Source organism: Podarcis bocagei (genome assembly GCF_964188305.1).
Source record: "Podarcis bocagei genome assembly, chromosome: 16".
Lineage (NCBI taxonomy): Eukaryota > Metazoa > Chordata > Lepidosauria > Squamata > Lacertidae > Podarcis > Podarcis bocagei.
The window spans coordinates 38,870,644-38,887,537 of record NC_138142.1 but is presented as its reverse complement, the minus strand read 5'-3'; the positions used below and the strand labels follow the sequence as shown (position 1 = coordinate 38,887,537).

General features: G+C 44.8%; 1 pseudogene across 1 annotated transcript in view; it reads right to left on the bottom strand.

The window, feature by feature from the left end:
- LOC308575098 (heat shock 70 kDa protein 1B pseudogene) overlaps positions 1 to 14,510 on the bottom strand; it is a 264,638-nt pseudogene extending 250,128 nt beyond the window's left edge. The window contains exon 1 of the transcript XR_014013443.1: positions 14,502 to 14,510. The product of XR_014013443.1 is annotated as a heat shock 70 kDa protein 1B pseudogene (transcript). The remainder of the gene's footprint in view (positions 1 to 14,501) is intronic.
- Between the last annotated feature and the right edge of the window lie 2,384 nt (positions 14,511 to 16,894).

Below are 16,894 nucleotides of genomic sequence, written 5' to 3'. Positions count from 1 at the left end.
TATGATATATTCAGGGTTGTTTTTTCCATAGTCATCATTATTTTTATCATTACTCCACCACATTTCAAATTGGAAAAGGTGTTTCAGGTGGGTTAGAACCTGTGGAAAGGAGTTGCAGAGTTTAACTATCTGCTGCATGAATCTTCCAACAACCAGCTTCATTGAATGTTCATGAGTTCTAGTGTTATGAAACAGGAAGAAAAAACTTTCTCGCTCTACTTTCTTCATGCCATGCATAATTATATAAGCTTCTATCATTTCATCATTTAGTCTTTCCCCCCAACTAAACTAGGAACTCCCAGATGCTGCAACCTAAATTTCTAAATTTGCATTTCTATATATAAAGTGGAAGATTTAAGTTTATGGAGGTCTATGGCCTTCTAGATGTTGCCAGCTTTCAACTTCCATCACTCCTTTTTTTTTAAAAAAAGTTGTTATTTATACTTTTGAAGTTTATACATTTGATTACTTTTACAATCAATTTAACATTTCAAAGTTTGGCTTCCTTCCCCCTCTTTCTGCGGTTCCTTAAATTTATTTTTTTATATCTTCTGCAAATCCAAATTCATTTAATTTGTTCGTTTAATTAGGTAAAGGGGCCCCTGACAATGAAGTCGAGTCGCGAACGACTCTGGGGCTGCAGTGCTCATCTTGCTCTACAAGGGAGCTGGCAATTGTCCACTTGTGCAGATAGTTTTTCATACTGTGACCGGTATGACTAAACTGTTTCTGGCAAAGCCAGAGCAGCGCACAGAAACACTGTTTACCTTCCTATCTACTTGAAATATATACTCTTATGAAACTGCAGGTTATTATCAATCAATCAATCTTTATTACGGTCCAGAGACAATAATCCTGCTAATGTTTTTATCTGTTTGCAATTTGTCTGTAAATATTCAATAAGCCAGGCATAGGCAAACTCGGGCCTCCAGATGTTTGGGGACTACAGCTCCCATCATCCCTAGCTAACAGGACCAGTGGTCAGGGATGATGGGAATTGTAATCCCAAAACAGCAGGAGGGCTGCTTGCCTATGCCTGCAATAAACCATTTCCACTCTTTTATAAAAAGTTCGTTATCTTGATTTCCTATTCTTCCGATAAGTTTCACCATTTCTGAATATTCCATAATTTTTTGTATTGATTCTTCCTTTAATGGGACTCCTGCTTCTTCCCATTTTGGGGCAAGTAACATTCTTGCTGCTGCAGTAGCACACATAAATAAATTTCTATACAATTAAGGTGGTTCTGTACCTATGATTCCCAAAATTAAAGCTTCTGGGTTGTTGTTTTTTTAAAACAAAAGTTATTTTCAACTTCCCTCACTCCCGACCATTGGGCCATGCTGAATTCTGGTGCTGATGGGAGCTGGAGTGCAGAAACATCTGGAGCACTGCAAGTTTTCCATCCACATGGATAGCAAATCTAGGAAGTTGATCAAAGTCCTGGTGGGCCAGCATAGATGGCCAGGGAAGTGTACTCAGCTGGAAAGATCTAAGGTCAGACAAATCTGCTGTTGTTTTTCCATGTGACTCATCTGTGGAAGCGTACATAGTAAGTATGAGTTACTCCTTAGCAACATGACAATTATCAGTTGCACAAGATGTCGCCATTGTAACATATAAATTGGGATGCATCAAGAGCAATTAGTGGTGGAGATAGAACTAATTGGAGGCCTTCGCGTGAGCGAAACATGTCCAGTACATCTCGAGATGATCATCCACGCTGCGGACGCTATTAGCCACACTCAGAAAGCAGAAATTCTCCCGTGCTTGTCATCACCATCAGTTCACATGAAACATTCCTCACTCATTCTCTCTCTAGTTTTCTGTTGACTCCACCCCAATTTTTAAATATAATAATAATAATAATAATAATAATAATAATAATAATAATAATTTATTGCCCACCCACCTGGCTGGGTTTCCCCAGCCACTCTGGGTGGCTCCCAAAGGAATATTAAAAATGCGATAAAACATCAAACATTAAAAGCTTCCTTAAATAGGGCTGCTTCTAAAAGTCGGATAGTTGTTTATTTCCTTGACATCTGATGGGAGGGCGTTCCACAGGTCAGGCACCACTACCGAGAAGGCCCTCTGCCTGGTTCCTTGTGACCTCACATCACACAGTGAGGGAACCACCAGAAGGCCCTCAGAGCTGGACCTCCATGTCTGGGCTGAGTGAAGGGGGTGGAGACACTCCTTTAGGTATACTGGCCCGAGGCCTTCTAGGGCTTTAAAGGTTAGCACCAACACTTTGAATTGTGCTCAAAAACGTTCTGGGAGCCAATATAGGTCTTTCAGGACTGGTGTTATGTAGTCTTGGCAGCCACTCCCAGTCTAGCTGTTGCATTCTGGATTAGTTGTAGTTTCCGGGTCACCTTCAAAGGTAGCCCCACATAGAGTGCATTGCAGTAGTCTAAGCGGGAGATAACCAGAGCATGCACCACTCTGGCAAGACAGTCCGTGGGCAGGGAGGGGCTCAGTCTATATACTAGATGGAGCTGGTAGACAGCTGCCCTGGACACAGAATTAACCTGGGCCTCCATGGATAGCTGTGAGTCCAAAATGACTATCATCCTTCCAGTATGAGTCTTCCAGGGCTATTTTTCAATTCATTCATTGCCTTCCCCCATATGTCCAAATAAAATGAACAATAAGATGCACAATAAAAAACAAACAAACAAGTGAGACACAGTGGAAAACAATACATATAACAAGAAGAGGGGTGTGTGTAGGCGTGAGAGCCAGTGCGGTGTAGTGGTTCAGAGCGGTGGACTTGTAATCTGGTGAACCGGGTTCGATTCCCCGCTCCTCCACATGCAGCTGCTGGGTGAGCTTGGGCCAGTCACACTTCTCTGAAGTCTCTCAGCCCCACTCACCTCACAGAGTGTTTGTTGTGGGGGAGGAAGGGAAAGGAGAATGTTAGCCACTTTGAGACTCCTTCTGGGAGCGATAAAGAGGGATATCAAATCCAAACTCCTCCTCCTCCTCCTCCTCCTCCTCCTCCTCCTCCTCCTCCTCCTCCTCCTCCTTCGTGTGTGTGTGTATAACACCAAATGGAGCCCCATGACCAGATGAAAATCAGATATTTCTACCTATTACAGTGGTGCCTCGCAAGACGAAAAGAATCCGTTCTGTGATTCTCTTCGTCTAGCGGTTTTTTCGTCTTGTGAAGCAAGCCCATTGACGGATTAGCGGATTAGCGCTATTAGTGCTATTAGCGGCTTTTAGCGGCTTTTAGTGGCTTTTAGTGGCTTTTAGCGGCTTTTAGCGGCTTTTAGCGGCTTATCTGCTGATCGGATCAGCTGATAAGTGGCTTAGCATCTTAGCGGCTTAGAAAAAGGGGGGAAGGAAAAAAAACCAGCAGGAACTCGCAAGACATTGTTGTCTTGCGAAGCAAGCCGATAGGAAATTCGTCTTGCGAAGCACCTCCAGAACGGAAAACTCTTTCGTCTAGCGAGTTTTCCATCTTGCGAGGCATTCGTCTTGCGGGGCACCACTGTATTATTATCACCATCGTTGATTTATTAATCACTTTCTAAGTGAGTATCTCAAAGGCAATTTACACTAAAGAGAATTAAGGTAAGTTTAAACACAGAAACAACAAATATATTTAAAACAAGACTAAAACCATAACAAGTGGGTGCTTGTGGTAAAGACTGAATGCATTCCCCAGGCCTCTGATTCAGACCATTCCCTGACGCTTGGAGTGTATGAAGTAGTCATAACATACAGCAGACAACAAAGGAATGTGATGGCTGAGATATTCCCATGCTACTCTACACAACCCTTGAAGTGCTGAATCAATGTCTTATGACTCATGTGGGGACCCAGGTGGCCCTATCTCTAAAGGACACCTGGCCCTACATCTCCCACTCCTTCATTCAGGTTGGCCTTTCTGGAATAAGTGCTCATTCTAGCAAGCTCTGCTAAACTCTCACAGATCTCTACTCTACAAAACTGCAGCAAAGGGTGAAACTTTCAGGGCATAACACCTATTATTATTATTATTATTATTATTATTATTATTATTATTATTATTATTGAATTTATATACTGCCCTGTACCCAGAGATCTCAGGGCAGTTCACAGAAAGGATCACAACATATATAATCAGAATAAAAACAATAACCCAATAACATCCCCCACTCCCCCAAAAGAGCCACATTTTAAAAGGGTATAGAATGTCGATCAAATCAACTAAAGGCCTGGTTAAAAAGGAACGTTTTTGCCTGGCGCCTAAAGGTGCGTAATGAAGGTGCCAGGAGAACTTCCCTGGTGAGAGCATTCCACAGACAGGGAGCCACTGCGGAGAAGGCCCCATTCTATTGAGGAGGAGGCACATGAAGAAGGGCCTGAGAAGATGATCTCAAACAAAAATGGTCAAAGGCCTCAACCAAAATGGTCAAAGGCCTGGAAACGATGCCTTATGAGGAACGGCTAAGGGAGCTGGGCATGTTTAGCCTGGAGAAGAGGAGGTTAAGGGGTGATATGATAGCCATGTTCAAATATATAAAAGGATGTCACATAGAGGAGGGAGAAAGGTTGTTTTCTGCTGCTCCAGAGAAGCGGACACGGAGCAATGGATCCAAACTACAAGAAAGAAGATTCCACCTAAACATTAGGAAGAACTTCCTGACAGTAAGAGCTGTTTGACAGTGGAATTTGCTGCCAAGGAGTGTGGTGGAGTCTCCTACTTTGGAGGTCTTTAAGCAGAGGCTTGACAACCATATGTCAGGAGTGCTCTGATGGTGTTTCCTGATTGGCAGGGGGTTGGACTCGATGGCCCTTGTGGTCTCTTCCAACTCTATGATTCTATGATTCTAGGTTCTGGGTATGTTCACACAGAAAGAGGAAAGAGGCAGTCCTTGAGGTATTACGGTCCTGAGCCATTTAAGGCTTTATAGGTCAAAACCAGCACTTGGAATTGGGCCCGGAAACTAATTGGTAGCCAGTGCAGTCGGACCGGGATCGGTGAAATATGCACAAACCATCTTGCTCCGGGGAGCAACCTGGCCACTGAATTATGCACGAGCTGAACTTTCCGAACCGTCTTCAGAGGCAGCCGTATGTATAACGCATTGCAGTAATCTAACCTTGAAGTTACCAGAGCATAAACAACAACTCATTTTAATGCAATTGTCTTCCAGAACTTACCCAATTCAAGGAAATAGACACACACGGCTTTTTTTTTTGCATTGGAACTCACCAGAATTCAGTTCTGGCACCTCTCAGGTGGGCACCATTGGCATTATAATAAAACAAGGGAGGCATTCATGGTGATTTTTGCCACCACTTTTTCTAGAAAAGTAGCACAATTTGGAACCAGAGACGAAATTGCAAACATGCACTGGATTATGGAGAAAGCTAGAGAGTTCCAGAAAGACATCTACTTCTGCTTCATTGACTATGCAAAAGCCTTTGACTGTGTCGACCACAGCAATCTATGGCAAGTTCTTAAAGAAATGGAAGTGCCTGATAACCTCATCTGTCTCCTGAGAAATCTCTATGTGGGACAAGAAGCTACAGTTAGAACTGGATATGGAACAACTGATTGGTTCAAAATTGGGAAAGGAGTACGACAAGGCTGTAAATTGTCTCCCTGCTTATTTAACTTATATGCAGAACTCATCATGCAAAAGGCTGGGCTGGATGAATCCCTAGCCGGAATTAAGATTGCTGGAAGAAATATCAACAGCCTCAGATATGCAGATGACACAGCCTTGATGGCAGAAAGTGAGGAGGAATTAAAGAACCTTTTATTGAGGGTGAAAGAGGAGAGCGCAAAATATGGTCTGAAGCTCAACATTAGAAAAACGAAGATCATGGCCACTGGTCCCATCACCTCCTGGCAACTAGAAGGGGAAGAAATGGAGGCAGTGAGAGATTTTACTTTCTTGGGCTCCATGATCACTGCAGATGGTGACAGCAGCCACGAAATTAAAAGATGCCTGCTTCTTGGGAGAAAAGCAATGACAAACCTAGACAGCATCTTAAAAAGTAGAGACATCAACAAAGGTCCGTATAGTTAAAGCTCTGGTTTTCCCAGTAGTGATGTATGGAAGTGAGAGCTGGACCGTAAAGAAGGCTGATCGCCAAAGAATGGGTGCTTTTGAATTATGGTGCTGGAGGAGACTCTTTAGAGTCTCATGGACTGCAAGAAGTTCAAACCTATCCATTCTGAAGGAAATCAGCCCTGAGTGCTCACTGGAAGGACAGATCCTGAAGCTGAGGCTCCAAGACTCTGGCCACCTCATGAGAAGAGAAGACTCCCTGGAAAAGACCCTGATGTTGGGAAAGATGGAGGGCGCAAGGAGAAGGGGACGACAGAGGACAAGATGGCTGGACAGTGTTCTTGAAGCTACCAGCATGAGTTTGACCAAACTGAAGGAGGCAGCGGAAGACAGAAGTGCCTGGTGTGCTCTGGTCCATGGGGTCACGAAGAGTCGGACACGACTAAACGACTATACGACGACGAGCACTGTGTTTGTGTCTATGTGTGTGTAACACACAGACACACATATATGAACCATTGTTTGGATGGGTAACTTCCTGTTCAGACTGAGGGTGGATCTACACACAGGAAAAAACCACTATAAATAAGTCAGAAATTTAATCGTTATAACAAATGAAAAAAATCGCTATGTAATTGTTTTTATTTTTCACGTATTTTGTACTCTCTTTTTTCTTTTTTTATTCTTCTTTTTTTCTTTTTCTTATTGTAACTTCTTTTTTATTTCTGAAACTTTAATAAATATCTTATAAAAAAATCGCTATGTAAAATCCTATAGAATTTTTTTTTTTGCTCTCCAACGCCATCTGGTGTTGCATGTTTATAACGCATTCAAAATACTGGGGATTTTTACTATTGTAACTGAGTCCCAAGAAGCAATTTTTAAATATCTTCAGGAAGGGAAGGGAGAGCTACCCATAAATAAATAGGAAATCAGTTGGAAAGTCCAATATGTTAATGTAGCCAGAATTGGACCCAATGTGTCCAGCCCCTGGGTTTATATAAAAATATAAACAAAAATTGGAGAGAACTGAAGGAGCCAGGAGTGATGGATTTTTTTTTTTTGGAAGTGCTTTTATTTTGTTGCATGCATACTTGTTCAAAGGATGAGGATAGTAACAGCAAATTAAGTCCACACAAAATATCTCCAATAAATATCAGCTTTCAACAAAGCACAGCAAATGCTAACATTTCCCATGAGCAAGAATACGTTATTTCGTAAGGACTACGAAACCCATGCTTCAGTGTGTGGAGTAGCTTATGCACTATGAGTCCCAGTGGCATGCGGTGAAATTTTTCATGGGAGAGCAAGGCCAGCTTGCAAGTGTGATGGTGTGTGTGTGTGTGTGTGTGACATCACATGTGTGACCATTGTGCCTCCCTCCCTAAGCCAGGCAGAAGCTTCCTGGGTTCTGGGAAGGAAGCGGCAGGCCTCTGACAGGTTGCTGGAAGCCTGCTGCCTTCTTCCCAAAGTCGGGTGGATTTTGGGAAGGTGGTGGGAGGGCTCTTGGACCCTTTAGGGGAGTAGTCTAGTCTCCCTAGTCCACTGACCGCACACCATGGATGAGTCACATACTTCAGTGTGGCCTTCAGCAAATGTCTCAATCTTAGCAGGTAAAAGCCAAATCGAAAGGTCTTTCCACGTTTCTGATAGACCGCTGGGCTTGAAAGCAGCCGAATTCTCCAGGAAGGTGAAGCAAAATGATGAATTTCTTAAGATGCAGCTAGGTAGGTGCACATGAATTTGGCCTTACACACTGGGAGCAAATGACTAATCATTACTAAGGAAGCACACAGAATATTGTGTGCTGAATTTATACCACCAGGAATTAACCGCAAAGGTCTTCCTGCCTTAGAGGGCACAGGGGTCTTGGGGACCACAAGAAGGAAGGAAAGGAACATTTCTAGACAGATGAAAAATGTCCTCGTGAGCCCCTTTGCCTTTATCTATAGTAGCTACTTCTTCAGAAGATGTGGTGGCGCTTGGCAGACTTGTTGTATCTGGCAGATCTCGGGCTCTCCAACCGATGTGTAGGTCTGCTGAGGCGGCGGGCAGCATGTCTGGGCTGGAGGGCAGTACTGTTGGACTGGAGGGCAGTACCGTTGGACGGGAGGGCAATATTTTTGCTGAGGCGGGCAGCATTTTTGGACTGGAGGGCAGTACTTTTGGGCAGGAGGACAGTATTTCTGCTGAGGCGGGCAGTACTTTTGGACTGGAGGGCAGTACTTTTGGGCGGGAGGACAGTATTTTTGGGCGGGAGGGCAATATTTCTGCTGAGGCGGGCAGTACTTTTGTACAGGAGGGCAGTATTTCTGGGCGGGAGGGCAATATTTCTGCTGAGGTGGGCAGTACTTTTGAGCAGCAGGGCAGTACTTTTGGGCTGGAGGGCAATATTTCTGCTGCGGCGGGCAGTACTTTTGTACAGGAGGACAGTACTTCTGAGCAGGAGGGCAATACTTTTGAGCAGGAGGGCAATACTGTTGTGCAGGGGGGCAGTACTGCTGCGATGATGTACCACAGCAGTCCACCGCAGAGCTGGAGCTCACAGAGTGACAGGGGTCATATGATGCTCCCGATGGAGCACATGATGGCTCGGAACACACTGATGCGCCATAGTCATCACAGGAATCTTGATCATCTCTATTCTGTGGAGGATACATCTCACTGGGAGTATGGACTAGACCTGGAAAAATGTGCAAGAATTATTGTTATTATCATTACAACTACTGCCACCGTTCTGTTGTTGTTGGTCTTGGAAATATACCTTCACTATAAGTTTCAGAGCTGATTACAAAAACAAATGAAACATGTAATACACAAGCTTTAAAGCACAGATTAAAATGGGAGTAGGCAACCTAAGGCCCGTGGGCTGGATGAGGTCCAATCGCCTTCTGAATCCGGCCCGCGGAGGGTCCGGGAATCAGCATGTTTTTACATGAGTAGAATGTGTGCTTTTATTTAAAATGCATCTCTGGGTTATTTGTGGGGCATAGGAATTCGTTCTCTCTCTCTCTCTCTCCCCCCCCCCCACTCAAAATATAGTCTGGCCCCCCACATGGTCTGAGGGACGGTGGACCTGCCCAAGGCTGCAAAAGGTTGCTGCCCCCTGGATTAAAACATAAAAACAGAACACAAGAACAGCATTCACACACCCTCCAAGTGCCCCTATTTTCCAGGGACAGTCCTGGATTTAGAGAAGCCCCCCCTGTTTTTTATTTTATCCCAGAATGTCCTGCTTTCCCAGCTTAGGACATCCATATTTTCATCAGAGAAATGTTGGAGAGTATGGAGTTATGCTACCCCTGAGTCATCTGAAGACAGCCATGCATAGGGAAGGTTTTCAATGTTTAATGCTTTATTATGTTTTTACATAGCTTGAAAGCTGCCCAGAGTAGCTGGGGCCACCCAGTCAGATAAAAAGGTAAAGGTAAAGGACCCCTGACAGTTAAGTCCAGTTGTGAATGACTCTGGGGTTGTGGTGCTCATCTCGCTTTACAGGCCAAGGGAGCCGGTGTTTGTCCGCAGACAGTTTTTCCGAGTCATGTGGCCAGCATGACTAAGCCGCTTCTGGCAAAACCAGAGCAGCGTACGGAAACGCTGTTTACCTTCCCGCTGCAGTGGTACCTATTTATCTACTTGCACTGGCATGCTTTCGAACTGCTAGGTTGGCAGGAACTGGGATAGAGCAACGGGAGCTCATCCTGTCATGAGGATTCAAACCACTGACCTTCCAATCGGCAAGCCCAAGAGGCCCAGTGGTTTAGACCACATCACCACCCGTGGAGTATAAATAGTAAAATCATTGTTGTTATTATTATGGAACAGGATGTCCCTATTTTCATCAGAGAAATGTTGGAGGGTATGCATTCATGGTACAAAGAAATAAAACTATTTTAATCTGCCATCTGAAGCTGAGCAAAGGATGTTTCCTGCCTGGTTTCTGACAGGGGTTTTAGGACCCGCAGCACTGAAGGCACAACTCCTCACTGATGTAAGACATGCTTCTGATTTAAGCTGTTTGCATATGGCTTAATTAAGCGGTGTACATCAAACTGAAAAAGCATGCAATGGATAAGATCAATCAATTATTAATAAAAGCAGAAAATGTCCTTAGAATGCTTGCTGAAATTGGAAAGTCTTTAAAGAAATTGTTGTGCTCTTGGAAAATGATAGAGGGTAAGGATTTGCTGAACTAACTATGTGAACTGGAATACAGAAAAGGGGGGTGTGAGGAGGTCAGGAAATAAGTAAATGAAAGATATGACATGAAAATATTGATTGTTTTTCTCTTTTTTTAAACTTCCTTCTTTATTGTCTATTTTTGTATTTTTTCACTCTCTTTTATTATTGTTATGTTTTTTTTATTTTCTTATCTACAATTTTGTAATTTTTATTGTCTGGAAAACTTTAATAAATATTATTTTTTTTTTAAAAAAAAAGGAAAATGACTTTCCAACACTTATTGGGAAAAAGGGTTCTGTACCCTTTTTCATCTGCTCCATCTGTTAATACATTGTTCTACCCAGTGCTTTTTTTTCCTAAAAAAAAAAAAGTTTAGGGGTACTCTCATTTTGACTCAAGAAAACCACCATTTTATAGTTCAAATCGGGAAAAGGAAATGCAGCAGATGGACAAAAGTACAATGTATCACAAAATGTTTAGGGCTATGCGTACCCCTGCGTACCCCCAGAACAGAGTGAAGGATTCGGGAGCAAAGTTCTTGCTTTACATCAAGAGTGGGGTACCACAGGCCCGGAGTGGAGGGAATGGAGCCCTCCAAAGTCAGAGGTTTCTACACAGAAACACACATACCTATGTCTCTATCCTTCAACTAGGCAAGCAAGAAGCATTTTTAAGCCCAATGGCAAGTTCAAGCTTAAGAATACTACTCAATGAAGGCATACAGGAGAGCTGTTGAGTTGGGGGTGGGTGAGTGGTCCAGAGAGGGTTTCGAGGGCCACACAGAGAAACCTGGAAGGCCACTTCTTCCTCCTCTGGGCCTGACATTCCCCATTCTTAATGGAAAGGAAGATCTTTTCCCCTGGATCCTTCACCTTTTCGGTGGAACAGCCTAAAATCAACCATCTGGAGCGGTTGGAACAGGTTGGGATACAAAGTTTCCCATTAAGCATCTGAACAAATTGTAGTGCTCCCACAGTAATAAACTGGTCCATTATTATATCGTTGCACAAGCTATTAGCAGGAAGGAGTGGAAGATACACCATGCTCAGCAAATTGCTTCAGAGAATACAGTATTGGCTCGAATATAAGCCGCAGTTCAACTTTTCACGGTCGGAACTTGGGAAAAAAAGTGTGGCTTATATTTGGGCCAATACGGTATATTCAGCCAAAAATGTATCCATCTGGCTCAAGCAATGGAGTCAAATCTAGTGCTGAGTGAAGCTCTGAGTTTATTCTGGGTTTCTCATGTTCCCCAATTTATGTTCAGTTCTGCAATTTGCACATCAGTTTGCAAGTATGATTATGATTGCTAGGCCTCATGAAAATTCATCTGAATTTTATTACAAACACAGGGTGCTGTTTCGCCAGGGCATTCCCTGCAAGGAACATGCTGACAAAGCAGAGCCTTGCAGCCAGCAGGATTGAATCTTGTGGTCACCAGCCAGATTCCTTTCATACTTTGGCCATATTGTTGTTATTGCTATTATTATTATTTTATTTATTTAAGGCATTTGTACCCTGTTCTTCAGCCAAAAACATACAATCAGCATACATACAATCAAAACAAGAGAGTCCCTACCCGTAGGATTGCCATCTAAACAAAAAATAAAAATAAAACACAGCACACAAGGGAAAGGGGACTGGGAGGGAAGAGGAAAACAAAACTCAGAAACCAGTTTCTAAACAGTTGCTCCTATAATGACCAAATGCCAGCACAGTTCAGGGGCAGGAGCTGGGCCTCCAGCAAAGCTGATTAAATGAGCCTTGCTTCCTATCTCTTCCACTGAGGCAGCCTAAAGGAATGTCTGTCCCCAGGTGATAGCTGAGATGAGAGGAGAAGGCCTGTTGGATCCAGCCTGTCATAGCAGAACTGATGGACCAAGCTCTGCTTCCTAGCTCCCCCACAGCACAGCCCTACCAATTCCATTTCATAAGATTCAGAACACCAACACTCTTCACTCCATGCCAACCAACAAATGGCACATTGGAAAAAATGAATTTCAACCCAGGTCTCTCCTTGGCTGGAACCCCCCAACCATCTCAGGGAACCTGCTCCGTTAAACCATGTAGTCCTTACCTAGCAAGATGCCTTATAGAGTGGTACCTCGGGTTCAGAACTTAATCTGTTCTGGAGGTCCATTCTGAACCTGAAACTGTTCTTAACCCGAGGTGCCACTTTAGCTAATGGGGCCTCATGCTGCCACTGCCAAATGATTGCTGTTCTCAACCTGAAGCAAAGTTCTTAACCTGAGGTACTATTTCTGGGATAGCAGAGCCTGAAATCTGAAGCGTCTGTAACCTGAAGCATCTGTAACCTGAGGTACCACTGTGCTCAGTGCTATTTTTCTAGAAAAAGAGGTGCCAGAGTTCTCAATGAATGAAGTTCACTTAAACAGTGGTACCTCAGGTTACAGACACTTCAGGTGTCTCCGCTAACCCAGAAATAGTACTTTGCTAACTGTAATGGCAATGGCACCCACCTGAGAGTGGCCGGAACTGAGTTCTGGTAAGTTCCTTCTGAAAAAAAGTTCTGCTTATACTGAGTCAAACCTTTGGTCTACCTCTCTAGCTAAGGATTGCCCACACTGGCTGGCAGAGGCTCTCTAGAATCATTCTTAGATGCTTTTAACTGAACATGTCAAGGGACCGGACCTGGGACCTTCCACATGAAAATCTCTAGAGCTGAGTCCTAAAATAAGATTCCAGTCCTCATGCATTCTAAGGGAAGGTCTGATTTAAATAGGAACACGGGAAGTTGCCTTATACCAGTTAGCTACAGTAAGTGGCTGTGGGTCATCAGGCTTCTGGAACAGAAGTTTTCCACAGACTTTCCTGAAAGCACTGGGCATTCAACCTAGGATCTTCTGAGGGAGAAGCTGATGCTCTGTCACTGAATTGTGGCTTTTTCTCATTGGGAGTCCTCAGTAACAAATTCAAATTAATTCCCCATTTGTCAAAGGGAGCAGAAGGTTAAGCTGTGCTCAATCACAAGTAGGTGACATCATGGCTTCGCTCACCTGAAGCCACAAATCCCTTAAACCACAACTTAAACCAAATCCCTTAAACCACAAAGCCGTTACGGGTTGTCAGGGATTGGTTGGATGACAAAGAGTGGCAGGAGGCCCAGCTGAGGAACTCCTTAGGGAAGCCGAAGAAGAAGAAGAAGAAGAAGAAGAAGAAGAAGAAGAAGAAGAAGAAGAAGAAGAAAAGGAAGAAGGAGGAGAATGAGAAGGAGAAGGAGAAGGAGGAGAAGGAGAAGAAGGAGAAGGAGAAGGAGAAGGAGAAGGAGAAGGAGGAGGAGAGGAGGAGGAGGAGGAGGAGGAAGAAGAAGAAGAAGAAGAAGAAGAAGAAGAAGAAGAAGAAGAAGAAGAAGAAGAAGAAGAAGAAGAAGAAGGCTCAGACCCAGGGGAGTGGAGGTGGGACCCAGAAGATAGATCAGAGAAGGGAGGAACCTAGGAGGTGGAAGACACAGAAGGCTTGAGTGAAGAGTGAAGAAGGCAGGGAGTTCTCCAAGGACAGGGCTGGGTGCAGAAGGACCCACTCTGCGTGCAGGGTCTGAAGGAGAGGACAGGGAGAGGTCAGACGCTGCCTGGTCCCTCTGTCTTGAACTCCCCTTCCCCTTTGACTCTGAGGTCATGTAGAGCATTACATGTAGATAAACAGAAAGTTAGAAAAGTCCAAGGAAGGGGCCCTTCCTTCCTCAGAGTTTCTGTCTGCATGGAAGACGTCTGGAAGAGGAGGGGTAGCAGGAGGGGAGATGCCATGACCCAGTCTTGGCAACATCTTCACGGAGGCAGCCATGCCAGAGCAATACTAATTTCCTAAATAAAACAGCTGACTTTACTTCGAAGCTCTGACACTCCCTTCTGACCCGTTGATGAAGCTGCTCCCTTGACAGCCCCCTGACAAGGGTTGGCAGCAGCCAACGGCATCTCTGGGCATCTGCTAGAGCCCTATCTCCTCATCTGTCCTGCATGCTGAGGCTCCCAGGTTCAGTCCCTGGCATCTCCAGATAGAACTGGGTGAGAGCTGTGCCTCATGAAGAGCCACTGCCAGTCTGTGTAGGCAATACTGAGATAGATGGAGGCAATGATCCAACTTGCTACAAAGTAGCAAACTTCTTATGGTCCTGTGCTGGAGAATGGCTGATGCTGCCCACCACCTCTTGTGAAGACTTCCAGGCAGCACTGCTGCCTTCAGCTGTGGAAACAGAGCGTGGTGATCATGGCTGATAGCCATCAATAGCCCTTCCTCCATCAATTTGTCTAATCCTCTTCCAAAGTCATCGCAGTTTGGGGCCATCACTGCCTCCTGTGGGAGCAAGTTCCATAGTTCAACCACGCACTCCATCGTTCCTTGAATCTAACACGTCTGCTCTGAACAAAGCACTTGGTTGCCTACATCCCAGGTGTCTTTTTAAAAAGTATTCCACCCATGGATGTCAATGACATAGCCTTGAATCTGACTTACCCAATAGCCTGGTAATCGTCTGTGGAGAAGACCTGAAGTTATGAGAGTGAACAGTGCCAAGACGATGGCCTTTTATCTGGTTCTGGTATCACCCTCTTATGATTGGGCTCTTCATTTCCTGCATCACTTCTAAAGAAGAGAAGATGAAATAAATTCAGAATTGCCTGGTCACCCTCCTGGACGCATGGCTTTTGACTTTGTCACCTTCATTTTTCTCTTATGCCTTGCCAGCTTGCTCGTTTGCATGTTGATCAGCTGGAGGCTATTAGGACATCTTCCCACCTGCCTTGGGTGAAGCTACCAATAAGAGATGAGAAGGCATGATGTAAGAAGCACGCCTAAGGGTGCGGCAGAGATGTGATTAGGCGAAAAAGACTTCTGGTTCTCAGTCTTGTGACAGGGCAGCAGAACAATAGGAAATCATGGATAATGCTGATCGGAACGCATTGTGAATGCAGCTACGATGGACTTATTGCTGGGCATGGTCATGCTCACAAGGCTGGCACATGCCATATTGCAGATCACATGCCATGTGGATGTTCTACAAGAGCAGAAGACATCTCCTAGTATATTGAGAACCACTCCATGTTCCAGAAAATAGTCTATGGGTTCCAGAATGGGGGAATTGTGACACCCATCCTGAGACCCTCTAGTACCATGATTCCCCATGTGGGACACATGCCCCCACAGGGGGGCAATTTGATTTTTAAGGGGGGTAATTCGAGAATGAGTTATCAGTTAATGGCCTTTTAGGCTTCCTCCACATGAATAGGAGTTCACTTTTTGAATAATAAGAATTATATGTCATGGGGGGCATCAGGATTTTAGAGATACTTAGGTGGGGCATTGTGCTGGGCCCGGGAGTAACCCATGAAACACGGTCCAGGACCGGTCCAGAATTTGAAGGTTCCACTGGGAGTCAGTCTGACAGGGCCAAGGCAGGAAACCAGGCAGGAAATCAGGCAAGGACAGGTACATGATCTCAGGCAGGATCTAGCATACAGCAATGTTGCTTCTGCAACCTGGGGAAGGGTCCGACAGCCTTTTATCTTTGTCGGGGTAACGGCTGGTCCTGATCCCCCAGCGACTCACCTCTCCGTTTCATCCGAAGGTGAGCACTCCTTCTGCGAGTACTCAGGTCTCTCTTTCTCTCAGACCTTAGTCTCTGCGGCTCAGGAGACGTCGGTGGGTTACTAGACCCAGAGGCCGCCTCAGCCTCTCCTGACTGAACCAGTAGTGGAGCAGCTGTAAGTGATGGCCCAGCTGGAGGCAACGAGGTCATCCCCGCATCTGGAGCCAGACTCAGGCCCCTGACTCGGCCCAGCTGGTATTAGTTGCAGGGAAACCTGTGCAGACTGGGACTCTTCAGGATCAGGCCCCAGACTTGGTTCAGATGATGCCTGAGGGAAAGGATCCAGTGCAGACTGAGATTCCTCTGGTCCTGAGTCCGAGCCCAAGTCCCAGGCCATCACAGGCATGGCCCCAAAAAAGGCTGGGAACCAGTGCTCTAGTGGGTGCCTCTCACATTCCACTGGGATGGACAATTCAGGACAAATTGGTTAAATCATGGAGTTCTCTCCAATGAGATGTTGGGTGGCCACCAACTTGGATGACTTTAAAAGAGGATTAGACAAAGTCATGGAGGATAAAGTGATTGATAGTCGATAGCTATGTTGCTTCGAATACCAGTTTTGAGGAATGAGAAGTGGGGAGCGTGCTTTTGAGCTCAGGTCATTCTTGTGAGCTTCTCCTAGACATCTGGTTACCTTCTTTTGTTACACCCCTTAACTCACAAACGTGAACCCACTTTGTCTACCAACTCCTCCTCCTTTCTGCTTTCCTCACCATCAACAACCCCATCTTGCCTAGGCCTTGTGTGCTGAGCAGTTGTGTGTTCATGAACCAACAGCATGTAAGCCAATTGCTCTGGAAAGCTCATTTCAGCCAGTGGAGCTGCAGAGCTCTCACTGCCAACAGCTATGGTGGTTTCAAACACCTGTTTCCTCCAAGCATGCCTTCCTTTTTTCATCTTCGTCAAGATTATTAGATTTGGGGGTGGAAAACTGAGAAGCTTCTAGTTCTTCTTTTGCAAAATTTTCATCTCTGTTGTCTGAACCATTTATATAATGTTTGAAAAGATGCAGTTGTCATGTCATTCTTGTGTTATCCGCAATGAGGCTGTGGTATTTTTCCGAATGCAATTCAGAGTGTTGGTGCTGACCTTTAAA